The following is a 13,538-nucleotide window of genomic DNA, read 5'->3' as shown; positions in this document are numbered from 1 at the left end:
GTTGATTTATTCATTATGATCTGTTTGAAAATTGGAAATATAGGCCTCTCTCTTATACATGCCTCCTCCTAATACAAGCCTGGTATCCGCTACAGTTGAAACAAATACAAGCCGGGGTTACTATTAGAGGAATTACGGTAAGTTGATTGATATATGAACTGGATAGTTCATATAAGCCATTCTCCCTTTCTGTGTGTATGTGTGTGTGCGCGCGCGTGCCCGTCCCAACTCTGGTCTTTGGAAAGTTTGATAGTATTTACTGAGGATGGCCAGATAATGTTGATATTTAAACTTACAAAATAATTATACAGAGAGAAGCTTCAGCAAGTACAAAACGCATTGGCGAGTTAACCCGACTTTACTCGGGTATGGCGTCCATTGAGTTAATAGGATGTGAACATTTTAAAGGGGAACTATTTTACAATTTCTTTCACTATTTGGGCACTTTTACACAATTCCTGTGAGTTTATGGAACACCTCTGTAATTATAATTTTTTTTAATTCATTGTTTTGTATTTCTAATCAAGTACTCAAAAACAGCATTTTTCTACCTCAAGATCTTAAGCCGTTTTGAGGCTGGGCTCCAACCACTGTGGGGCCTGGTGCCTGAGGAGCCACATTATCATGCAGCTGAGTCTCTCTGACATCACAGATCAGCACATTTTCAGATGACTCAGTTCAGTGAGGGTGAATATTGTGAGAGGAGAATTGGAAGAATGCGCCAATATGAGAATTAGAGACATAGATCATATTAATATAAGTCCACATAGCTAGGAAACAATGCTAAACACTGAAAAAGGCCATTTATAAGATAGTTCCCCTTTAAAGCTCAATATATCAAAACATGGCACTTTACAGTGAACAGGAGGTCTATTTGTATTAAAAACAATAGGTTTTTCATTTAAATGTCTGGAAGAGCTAAAAAAAAATTTTCAAATAATATTTTCGTTTCCTTTTTTGAGTTGATATAAATGTTACTGATTGTGTTAAATGGGCATATGATATTGTCTCATATCGATCGCAGGCACCTGAATTGAATCAGGGGGTCCGCAAAGACGACTTCAAACTAGAAATGGTAACAACCGATGAGGTACTCAAAAAACTGAGCGCCCTCCAACCTAACAAGGCCATTGGCCATGACAACATCCCCTCCAAATTCCTCAGAGACTCAGCAGCCGCCATCAACCCAGTCATCACACGCATAATAAACCTCTCCATAAAACAGGGACACGTCCCCAAGGACTTCAAAATTGCGAGAGTGACCCCTCTGCACAAAAAGGACAGCAAATTAGACCAGGCAACTACCGCCCTGTTTCTATTCTTACCTCCATCTCGAAAGTCATGAAAAAAATTGTCTACGAACAGGTCGAAAAAAAAAAATCTAATCTACGAATTCCAATCTGGCTTCAGAACATCCCACTCCACTGACACATGCCTTCTCTATTTGAACAACCACATCAAACAAGAGGTGGACGTGGGCAAATACTGCGGCATGGTCATGCTGGACCTACAAAAGGCCTTCGACACTGTCAATCACTCCATTCTGATTGACAAGCTAAGATCAATTGGTTTTGATAGTTTATCAGTGAGCTGGATGCAATCCTACCTGGAGGGGAGAGAACAGATGGTGGAGGTAAACGATACTCTATCCCCCCCCCTCACAGTGAGCTGTGGTGTTCCACAAGGAAGCATACTAGGACCGCTACTATTCCTAATTTATGCAAATGACATGTCGTCAGCTTGTGACTGCAACTTGTTCTTGTTCGCGGACGACTCAGCCCTGCTGGTCTCTGACAAGAACAAGTTACAGGTTGAAAAAGCCCTCAGCTCTGAACTTGGCAGAATCTGCACTTGGCTCGCTGATAACAAACTATCATTACACCTGGGTAAAACAGAGTCCATTCTCTTCGGATCAAATAACAAACTCGGCAAGACCGACGGCTTCTCAGTTACAGTGGGTGACAATATTGTTACAAGGAAAGATGAAATTACATACCTAGGTTCCATCCTAGAGGCAAATCTTTCCTGTGACAAAATGGCATCCAAGGTAATAAAAAAAAAGTCAACCAACGAACTAGATTCTTGTACCGGATCTCCTCTCTGGTAAACAAGAATACCCTGAAGACTCTGGCAGGAGCACTCCAGGGGTGTACAGTGCGATATATATGTCGCACGTGCGACACTGACGTCAGTCTGTGCGATGAAAGGATTGACTTCAATAGCACTGGTGCGATGGCCCGCGATCCACTTGGTACTTGTAGTCTTGTGCGATTAAATACAATGTCCCTTCTGCGTAAGACTCCATATATCAAACACCAAATCCCATAATCCCTAGCGAACAATATCCCTGCGAGTTGCGAGCAGTGACGTCATATCCGCTCGGCTCAGATCACAACACAGCAGGACTCGTCTGTCTCAGCAGCAGCAGCTCGTCTCAGCAGCGTTTGGAACGCGGACATTGAAACAGAGCTAGTGATAGTGTTGTCGCGACCCAAAACAAATCCCTGCTGTTTTATTCGGCAACGGGTCAAATGCATATAACATGCTTTGCAATCCTCGCGTCATAAAGTCCGAAATGAACGTTACATTAGCATGAGCTAACAACAAGCTGTTCAGAGCCATATAGAGAGAACAGCAGACGGGCAGAGCGAGGAGGGGGCAGACATTCTCCCTTCTGTGTGTGTGTGTGTGTGTGTGCGTTTGGAAAGATCACATGAAGTCAGACGAGTATATTATATTGATAGTAAATGTACTGAGGGCGGACAGATAATGTTGATATTTAAACATAAAAAATACAATACAAAATAAATGTATTCATGATCATGCAACATAAAACGGTTGCGTGTTGTGAGTTCCAAAACATTTAACTTAAAGTTTAAAGCTCAATATATCAAAACGTGGCACTTTACAGTGAACAGGAGGTCTATGTGTATTAAAAACAATAGATTGTTTTTCCTTTAAAAGTCTGGATGAGGTCAAAAATAAAAATGTCAAATGATATTTCCGTTGCCTTTTTTGAGTTGATCTAATGTTACTGATTGTGTTAAATGGGCTTATGTTATGATATCGTCTCATATCGATTGCAGGCACCTGCATCGTATCATATCGTGGCATATATCAGCAAATATCGTATTGTTGTCCAAAGAATCTATATCGTATCGTATCGTGATGAAACTGGTGATTCCCACCCCTAGTAGAGTCCATACACCCAACACCAAATCCCATAATTCCTTACACGTAACGTGTCTGGCTGTGTGACGTTAACTTGTCAGCATAAAATGACAGCCAAACATGGCACTGCAACTAAATAACACAAATACAATAGGCACATTTGTGACTGTTACAAATATAACACATTTTATACTTGCTACAAGATTTTGGCCTGTGCTACAAAACGATCAACCTCTGTAGCACCAGTGCTATGTGCAAAAAAAGTTAACGTACAGCCCTGCACTCATTCAAGGGTACTACAACTATGCTTGCACCTCATGGTACCAAAGCACCTCAAAGGTGCTAAAAACATGATTACAAACATCACAAAACAAACTGGTCAGACTTCTACTTGACCTTACCCCTAGAACCCACCTCACCCCTGCCCACTTTGACAGCCTAGGATGGCTTAGAGTAGACGACAGAGTACAGCAACTTGCAATGGGCCTGGTCTACAAGATACACTATACGACTAAGGTACCCATGTACATGTCAAAATACTTCCCAAAGGTCAGTGAATACCACGACCACAACACCAGAGGAAGCTCAACAAATCATGTTAAACCCAGATTCGGCTCAAACAAGGGACTAAACACGTTTCGCAATTATGCCACATCAATGTGGAACGCCCTACCCAAAGCTGTAAAGGAATGTGAATCCCTACCCACATTCAAAACCGCTCTTAAAGAGCACCTACGGGAGGCTGCAATTCGAAACTGGCCACCGTAAATGTCCAAACCCCCCCACCGCCTCCTAATAGACAGTCTCCTCCCCACCGCATGTATATATTCTCTCCCCACCGTATGTATATTTCTCTCCCACCCACCCCCTCCTAATGTACAGTCCCCTCCCCATCATATGTATATACTCCGTCAGGATCTATGGGTAACGGTACTGTATATTTGAATATCGTATATGTCACAAATGTAACAGTACTAAATACCTGTATGTCCATATGCCATAAATGTCATGTATGTTGTGTGTCATAAATGTCACTATGAATTGAAAATGGGGGACCCTGATGTAAACAAGACAAACGTCTTTCTCTGGTCTGCATCCCCTTAACACTTTGAATGCCCAAAACGACATAACACATGTTATCAGCCCGCCCCCTGAATGCCCACCACGACAATTGGCGATCTTTTTTTTATTAGCGATCTGAATTCATATTTCATCAACCGAGTCTACCGTTGGGAAACCAGCCCCATCAGGAGCTCAGATGTAAAAAACGCGCCCCCTATCGTTTCCCAGATGGTAATGCACCCTTTTGGAATGGACTCAATGAAAATGGATGAGAAAAGAAAAATCCGGAATCCACATTTTACTTCTCACGCATGTAACCGGAGATGATCCCAGTCATTGTGGACCATCAGAACAGCGTGTAATATGTGTTTACAGTATGTAGCGTTGGATCAATAAAAGCGATCGATTTTTGGAATGGCGATCAGGAATTGGAATAATCTTTTTGGATAACATCTGATCTCAGGTAAGGACTCTATTTTACCAGTCTTAGGATAATCAGATCTGTTTTCACGGAGATATAAGCTTTTCCCCTATGTGTGATGTGGCTGTTTGGCTGTGCGAGTGATCAGGAAATATATCAGATCAGATATCAGATCGCCTATATAGCGTGCATACGTACACATATACTATCGATAATCTAGCGTTTATTTGAAAACTATTCATAAATAGGCCGAAAAATTCACGTTTTTTGTGTATTCTAGAATATTCTGTTTATGGAATTATTTTTTTCCTTAAACAAGGGCTTTTCAAGATGCTATAAAACGGAAATGAACCGATAAAAAAACAATCCGCTTCGACAATGTTGACTGGAAAATGAGTCATTGATAAGCGACGGGCAGATTAGACACATAGCCATAATTTAAAACATAGATTAGGCGATATTAACGCTAACATTGTAGTGGATGGTGGCCATTCAAGCACTAAATCGTGCGCCCCCTGCTGGCACTGAAAGAGTTAACAATTGTGTGTATTGAGCCGTACTGTATTGTACCCATTCTGCAATCTGTTAAATAAAGTTTCGTGGCAGACTTTGTGATATCGGCAAATATTGTATCGTTGTCCAATGAATCTATATCATATCGTATCGTGATGAAACTGGTGATTCCCACCCCTAGATGGTAGTAGTGATGGTAGTAGTGATGGTGGTAGTGATGGTGGTAGTGATGGTAGTAGTGATGATGGTGATGGTAGTTGTTGTGAAGGGCCAGATTAAACCGAATATATATATTTATTTATATATATATATTTAATTGTATTTGTATATTCTCTAATATTCCCTGATATCCCTTGTATATTCCTTGTACAATATACATTGAATATCCATTCTAGCCTACTGAACATCCCATAATAGTCTCCATTCTACTATTGGTCGAGACCTTGGTGCCAGGCTGCCATACCCCTCAGACCCAGTTCAAACGTACCGCTCAACATGTACGAACAAGTCCTAGTTCCGCGTAGGAATCTGGCTACCGCACCACTAATGGGACTATTTGTTCATAGTGCGTATATATACTGCGCTACTAAAGTAGGACTTCCTTTTCAGTCCAGTTTCTTACCCTCCAATAGAGTCACAGACGTAAAGCCTCCCCGCGACGCCACGTGTGGGAGTAAGGCCAAGTTCGCCTACCATCGGTATTGAGACATCGTGTATATTAATATTTGAATAGTCATATTTGGCACTATATCGTCGAGTTGGACGTAGTCTATTAAGCTAATAATAGTCTGTTAATGTATAGTGCTTCGTGCGGTGAGAATACTACCGTAGTCAGCACCCCATCGTTTCGGGCAGAGAACTGGCTGCTTATCCAGGGTGGTTGACCCCACGTGAAGCTGCACCCGAGGAGCCCCAGAGCCGACGAGCGAGTGGACCTGTATACCGGATTATTCTACCGACGACAGCCCGCCTTCCCAGGCACGGATTATGCTTTGTATACGTTGATTATTCCATGGATAAAGACCCCCGACACTGCCGTGTGTTGGAACCCCCCCCCCCTGGAGAGGACGCAAGGTGAGGAGACGCTCTGCAAGACGAGGTCGCTTCACGTCTCTCCTCCGTGGACCGGAGGACGCCGGCCCACAAAGAGTCCACCTGCTTTCATCTGTGGTCCAAGGATCGCCGGCGCATTGAACGGCACTACAGTGGGTTCACCTGGGATACCCTTGGCCGGATGAGGCAGCCGGATTACACCCCCCCCCCCCTCCTACTCCTGTCGGCTTACAAGCGACCGGATTAACCCCCCCTAGTGTATCCAGTCTATAATCCAAAGTATCATTGCTGTTATTCCTTAACTATTCCAGGTCGTATATGTACCACCTGCGCCTTCAGAGATTGGACATTCTCTATTGATATACCGACGAATACTCTTGCCATAAAAGTGCATACTAATTCCCATTCATAAATGTGATTGATTTGATTAAGTGCTTGCTCTACACACCATCGCTGTGTAGAAATAAAGACCTATTTCTAATTCGTACATTTGTGTTGGATCCGTTTCATCTACGTGACAGTGTTCATCATAATATATTTATGCCGTGTACTGGGTGGCCGAATATTGAGTACAAAGGTAGTGGTAGTAAGTATCATATCTAGTAATACAGTCAGGGAATTGTACCCCTCAGTTACAATTGGTCCTTCGAGCCGGAGGGTAATTAGTGTAATATTAATATAGTGTTATTAATATTGAAATGGCCTATGATGAACACTCCACGAAACGATCCTCCTAACCAACGCCCGCAGCGCGAACGACGGCTCCCTCAGTACTTAGAGGCTTACGCTGTCAGTCAACAACCTAGTCTTCTACTAACAGTAAACGCGGTAAAACTAGAAAGTAAAAGTATGTCTAACCCCAACGCCCAGACTACCCCGACCATAGAGGCCCCTACGGGTTCTAATGTAACTGACCAAGTTCACGGTGGGGACCAGTGGGAACCAGACATGACTTCACACCCCTCCAGTACTGAAGAAGTAGTCCCCGATGAGTCCCGGGAGGAATACAACGCTACCGAGAGAGAACTCGGCACGGAAGAAGACGGGGAGAGCACCGTGGAGATAGAGCTCCAAGGCTCCGCAAGGAGTACCCCGAGGGAAGGCTCCCCTATACAACCGCCTTCTCCCAGCGAGGCAGAGAGGACCCTACAGCAGGCCTTCCTCATCAGCCTGAACGCCGCTGCTGAACGCGACCGACTGCAGATCCAGCAGCGGAGCGAAGAAGAGCATATACGTCTAGAAATAAGACGCATTCAGAGGGAAGAGAATGTGGCCCGAGACCGAGCAGACAGCCAGCGAGCAGCTGCTGGTGCTCTACGGGACGCAGAGCGCGACAGACAGCAAGCGCAACTAATAGAACAGCTGATCAGACGGACAACACCCTCTCCCTCCGCCAGAGGCTCCAGGAACTCGTCTAGACACACCTCCAGGGCGGCATCCCCTAGCCGAGTAAACAACCCTGAACTTGACCAACAGACGAGGTCTATACCCCCCACAGACCACCTCCCCCCACCGGTCCAAGCGAGACCTAGCAACCGGGAAGGAGCAGCATATCCTGTGGAGAGGCTAAACCAGAGACTACAAGCACTGGATGACCTAACTGAAGACGAAGAGGAAGAGGAGGAGAACCACGCCCGACGACAGCACAGTACTCTACCGGACCAGGAGGTCCGGTACAGCCCAGGCTATACTCCCGCGGAGCTGCGCTACAGAACCCCGACTCTATACACGGGTGAGCACGACGCACGACCCGCACCGAGGAACAGCACCTGGACAAGCGGGCCATGGTACACTGCCGGTACCAGCCCATACCAAGGAGCGGGAGGAGACTCGCCTAGGAGGCCTCTCCCCCAACGCTCGCCGATGTATCCACAGTCAGCGTCATACATTGGCACGCCTATGGTACCCGACTTCACCCAAGAGAACCGGGCCCAGTATACAGAACTCCGCATGTGTCTGGAGACCATGTTGGTGGATGTATTGGATGAACGCCACAAATACGCCATCCTACTGAAGCACTTAAAGGTACCCCGCGCACATAATATAGCGCTCGCCTACGCGACTTCCACCACCCCATACACAGCAGCGCTGGTAGCATTGGACCAGAGGTATGGGCGCATATGGGATTACGTGATCCAGGAGATCCAACACATCGACGCTTACCCCCAGCAATAGACAATCGAGCACTGGACGACCTGTCCATCAGAGTGCAGTCCCTGGTAGGGATGTTGGGAGCGCAGAGAGAGAAGGGGAGGCATGAACTTTACGCCAACTCAAATGTGGAAAGGATCTTGGAGAAGCTGCCGCCCGCTCGACAGGAGCGTTTTAGGCGGCAGAGAGACCACCGAGACCCGAATGGCCCCGAACCGAACCTCCTCGATCTAGCAGACTTCCTGGCGAGAGAAGTCAGCAGCCTACGGCTAGATACATTCGGACGGAGCACCCCTGGCTCCAGAGAAGGAACCAGACGACTAAATGATGGAAGAAGATCGGTGACTGTGATGCACCAATCGGAGTCAGTACCGAGCGGCAGGAGCCACAGTACCCCCTCCAGAACGGAGAAGTGGAAGATAGTGGGCCCCTACTGTGAGAAAGAACACTGGCTAGCGCAATGTGACTCCTTCCCCAAGCTGAACGCGGAGGAAGCAAGTCAATGGATAAAGTCCAACAAGCGCTGTTTTCGCTGTGCGCGCTCACACATGGCAGCCGAATGCCGCTTAAAGAAAAGGTGCACCAAGTGCGATGGAGCCCATCTGGACATACTTCACGACAGTAACAGACGGCGCCCTTCACCCGCACCATCCAGCAGCAAAGCGAGCGTCATGTACATCGATCCCGCCAGCAGCAGTGGAGCCCGAGTACTCCTAAAAGTAGTGCGTGTGACACTAAGCTACCAGAATAAAGTCCTGGACACTTACGCCGTCCTCGATGACGGGTCCGAGAAGACCCTTCTGCTCGCCTCCGCTGCGGCCCAGCTAGGGCTGCGGGGAAGCGAAACCCAAATGACAATTCGGACAATAAGACGAGATTTGAAGACGATAAAGGGCGAGAATGTCTCATTCTCTATCGCAGCAAGCGGCCAGCCTGAGCGACGGTACCAGATTACAGACGCTTTCACCAGCCAAGAAATAGGACTGTCGCGGTACACATACCCCGTCGCCAAGCTGATGGAGAAATATGCACATCTGCGCAAGTTACCGATCCCGCTCATAGACAATGCTATGCCGACCCTGTTGATAGGCTCCGACCATGCAGACCTCATTGTCCCGATAGACCGGGTTCATACCGGACCCCGAGGCTGTCCTGCAGCAGTCGAGACCCGTTTGGGATGGACTCTCCAAGGCCCGCTCGCCAAATCTCTCAACCGAAGTACAGCCACTAGATGTCTCCACTCCCGAGTCACGGAGGGAGAAACCGCACTCCTGCAACACGTAGAGCGGCTATGGACCTTGGAACAAATGCCCTTTAAGAACGGAAAGAAAGACATTCGCTCTAAAGATGACATTTACGCCATTCACCTCCTCGAGACAGGGACCAAGAGAGTCCCGGTCAACGGCGTGTTGAGATACGCCACGCCACTCCTGCGGCGAGAAGGAATGCCTACTTTCCACGCCAAGACAGACGCCACAGAACGGTACCTGCTGAACACGGAGCGGCGCTTAGCCAAGAACCCCGCCCAAGAGTGTATACCGCGCTGAGATTGAGAAGCTCATCACAGCGGGACACATCACAAAGATGGACATTAAAGAGGCTGACCAGACCACTGAATCGTGGTACGTGCCTCACCACAAGGTCCACCACAACGGTAAAGACCGCATAGTATTTAACTGCAGCTACCAGATCGGATCCCAAAATCTGAATAAAGAGTTACTGCCCGGTCCCACACTCGGCCCCTCCCTACTCGGCGTTCTACTCCGCTTCCGCCAGGAAAAGGTGGCCATCAGCGGGGACATTAAAGGAATGTTCCTGCAGGTGAGATTAGTAGAGGAGGACAAGCCCCTGTTACGGTTCCTATGGAGAGAGAAGCCAGGAGATGAGCACCCAGCCATCTACCAATGGGAAGTCCTCCCCTTCGGAACGACGTGCAGCCCCTGCTGTGCTACATTTGCACTACAGAAACATGTAGCAGAGGACCCAGCAGCGGACGAAGAGGTCCGACACAGCGTAAAGAACAGCTTCTACGTAGACAACTGTCTACAAAGCCTTTCAACCCAGGAAGAAGCCGAGGCTCTCCTGATTAAACTCCGCGCCTCATTGATCAAAGGCGGCTTTGATCTCAGGCAGTGGGCCAGCAGCGATCCGCAAGTACTGCGCAGCCTCTCCTCCGAGGACAAGGCAGCCAGCAGCGAGACCTGGATGGCTACAATCCCGGGAGAAGCCCAGGAGATGACCCTGGGATTGGTGTGGCGATTCAAAACAGATTCGCTTCACTACAGACACAAGCCCCTGACTACGGAGCAGGGAAGGCCGGCGGCGGCGCCGACCACCAGACGGAGTGTGTACACAACACTCGCCCGACAATATGACCCGCTAGGATGTATTCTACCGTACACCACCAGGGCAAAAATGATTGTACGAGCATTGTGGGACAAGGACCAGGGCTGGGACGACCCCATTCCCGCACACCTTGCATCCACCTGGAGAGAGTGGGAGATGGAGCTCCACTCACTCCCAGGCGTTAATATGCGCCGAAGCTACTTCCCACCCACGGTGAGGCCAGAGACATGTAAAATGGACTTACACGTCTTCAGTGACGCCTCAGAGGTCGCATACGGATCAGTAGCCTACTTGCGGGCCCAAGAAAAGGGGGGAGAGATCTACACAGCATTTGTCCTCGCCCGCTCGAGAATAGCCCCACGCAAGCAACAATCTATCCCACATCTAGAGCTCTGCGCAGCCCTAGCCGGAGCGCACCTAGCCACGCTCATCCAACGTGAGCTCACCATACCGGTGTCTAGAACAATCCTGTGGTCAGATTCCACGACAGTACTCGCCTGGATCAAATTGGACTCATGCAAGTACAAAGTCTTCGTGGGAGTCAGAGTCACCGAGATTCAAGACTTAACCGAAGAGTTAACCGGAGAAACAGAGTGGCGCTACGTTGATACAAAACAGAACCCAGCTGACGTCATCACCCGGGGGATGCCCCTGGATGACCTCACCCGTCGCAATGTCTACAGTGACGGCCCAGCATTCCTAACGCTCCCGGAAGGAGAGTGGCCCACGCTTATCCCGAGGGAAGCCAGTCAGGAGGAGGCTGAGAATAAGAAGCCTGTGTTCTGTGGATTGAGCACTGTTATCTCCGCAGACCCCAACACACTCCTGATGGGGCGGCTAGATCCTGCATTACCCCAGACAATGTACCGGCCTGAAGAAGCGAACGGCCGACGAATGTGGAGGTACAGCCAAGTATTAGCCGACAAGTTTTGGAGCAGTTTCCTACTGCACTACCTACCGTCTCTACAGACCCGCCAGAAGTGGGTAAAGGAGAGAGACAATTTGACAGAAGGAACAGTCGTCATGATTATTGATCAATCACTGCCCAGAGCTATGTGGCCGGCCGGCCGCGTAAGCAAAGTGATCACCGGTGCCGGCAAGGTCCGAGCAGCTGAAGTGATCGTCCAGGGTCGCACTTACACCCGTCCCGTGGCGAGGCTCATAGAACTGCCCTGACTCCCAGACACAATCGATGATGACCATGACCCTATAACCCTATGACTTTGTGAAGTTGACTGACCCCTACAGCAAACCCTTATGTGTAAATAGACAACGCGATTAATCTGTCTCTGTTTAACTGATTAGGTCTGGGACCAATCAGGGGGTGGCTGTTGTGAAGGGCCAGATTAAACCGAATATATATATTTATTTATATATATATATTTAATTGTATTTGTATATTCTTTAATATTCCCTGATATCCCTTGTATATTCCTTGTACAATATACATTGAATATCCATTCTAGCCTACTGAACATCCCATAATAGTCTCCATTCTACTATTGGTCGAGACCTTGGTGCCAGGCTGCCATACCCCTCAGACCCAGTTCAAACGTACCGCTCAACATGTACGAACAAGTCCTAGTTCCGCGTAGGAATCTGGCTACCGCACCACTAATGGGACTATTTGTTCATAGTGCGTATATATACTGCGCTACTAAAGTAGGACTTCCTTTTCAGTCCAGTTTCTTACCCTCCAATAGAGTCACAGACGTAAAGCTTCCCCGCGACGCCACGTGTGGGAGTAAGGCCAAGTTCGCCTACCATCGGTATTGAGACATCGTGTATATTAATATTTGAATAGTCATATTTGGCACTATATCGTCGAGTTGGACGTAGTCTATTAAGCTAATAATAGTCTGTTAATGTATAGTGCTTCGTGCGGTGAGAATACTACCGTAGTCAGCACCCCATCGTTTCGGGCAGAGAACTGGCTGCTTATCCAGGGTGGTTGACCCCACGTGAAGCTGCACCCGAGGAGCCCCAGAGCCGACGAGCGAGTGGACCTGTATACCGGATTATTCTACCGACGACAGCCCGCCTTCCCAGGCACGGATTATGCTTTGTATACGTTGATTATTCCATGGATAAAGACCCCCGACACTGCCGTGTGTTGGAACCCCCCCCCCCTGGAGAGGACGCAAGGTGAGGAGACGCTCTGCAAGACGAGGTCGCTTCACGTCTCTCCTCCGTGGACCGGAGGACGCCGGCCCACAAAGAGTCCACCTGCTTTCATCTGTGGTCCAAGGATCGCCGGCGCATTGAACGGCACTACAGTGGGTTCACCTGGGATACCCTTGGCCGGATGAGGCAGCCGGATTACACCCCCCCCCCCCCCCCTCCTACTCCTGTCGGCTTACAAGCGACCGGATTAACCCCCCCTAGTGTATCCAGTCTATAATCCAAAGTATCATTGCTGTTATTCCTTAACTATTCCAGGTCGTATATGTACCACCTGCGCCTTCAGAGATTGGACATTCTCTATTGATATACCGACGAATACTCTTGCCATAAAAGTGCATACTAATTCCCATTCATAAATGTGATTGATTTGATTAAGTGCTTGCTCTACACACCATCGCTGTGTAGAAATAAAGACCTATTTCTAATTCGTACATTTGTGTTGGATCCGTTTCATCTACGTGACAGTGTTCATCATAATATATTTATGCCGTGTACTGGGTGGCCGAATATTAAGTACAAAGGTAGTGGTAGTAAGTATCATATCTAGTAATACAGTCAGGGAATTGTACCCCTCAGTTACAGTAGTAGTGATTCATAAAACCATGTTTTAACTTTGGTCTTTTCATTTACAATGCTT

At 47.7% G+C, this 13,538-nt stretch overlaps 1 protein-coding gene across 2 annotated transcripts in view; it reads left to right on the top strand.

The window, feature by feature from the left end:
* Window positions 1–13,538, top strand: part of lig1 (ligase I, DNA, ATP-dependent) — a 161,744-nt gene that overhangs the window by 9,631 nt on the left and 138,575 nt on the right. The window lies entirely within an intron of this gene.

The sequence above is a fragment of the Notolepis coatsorum genome, assembly GCF_963971535.1.
Source record: "Notolepis coatsorum genome assembly, chromosome: 13".
Taxonomy (NCBI): domain Eukaryota; kingdom Metazoa; phylum Chordata; class Actinopteri; order Aulopiformes; family Paralepididae; genus Notolepis; species Notolepis coatsorum.
The sequence above is the reverse complement of the archived record's forward strand: the minus strand, read 5'-3'. Positions and strand labels throughout refer to the sequence as shown.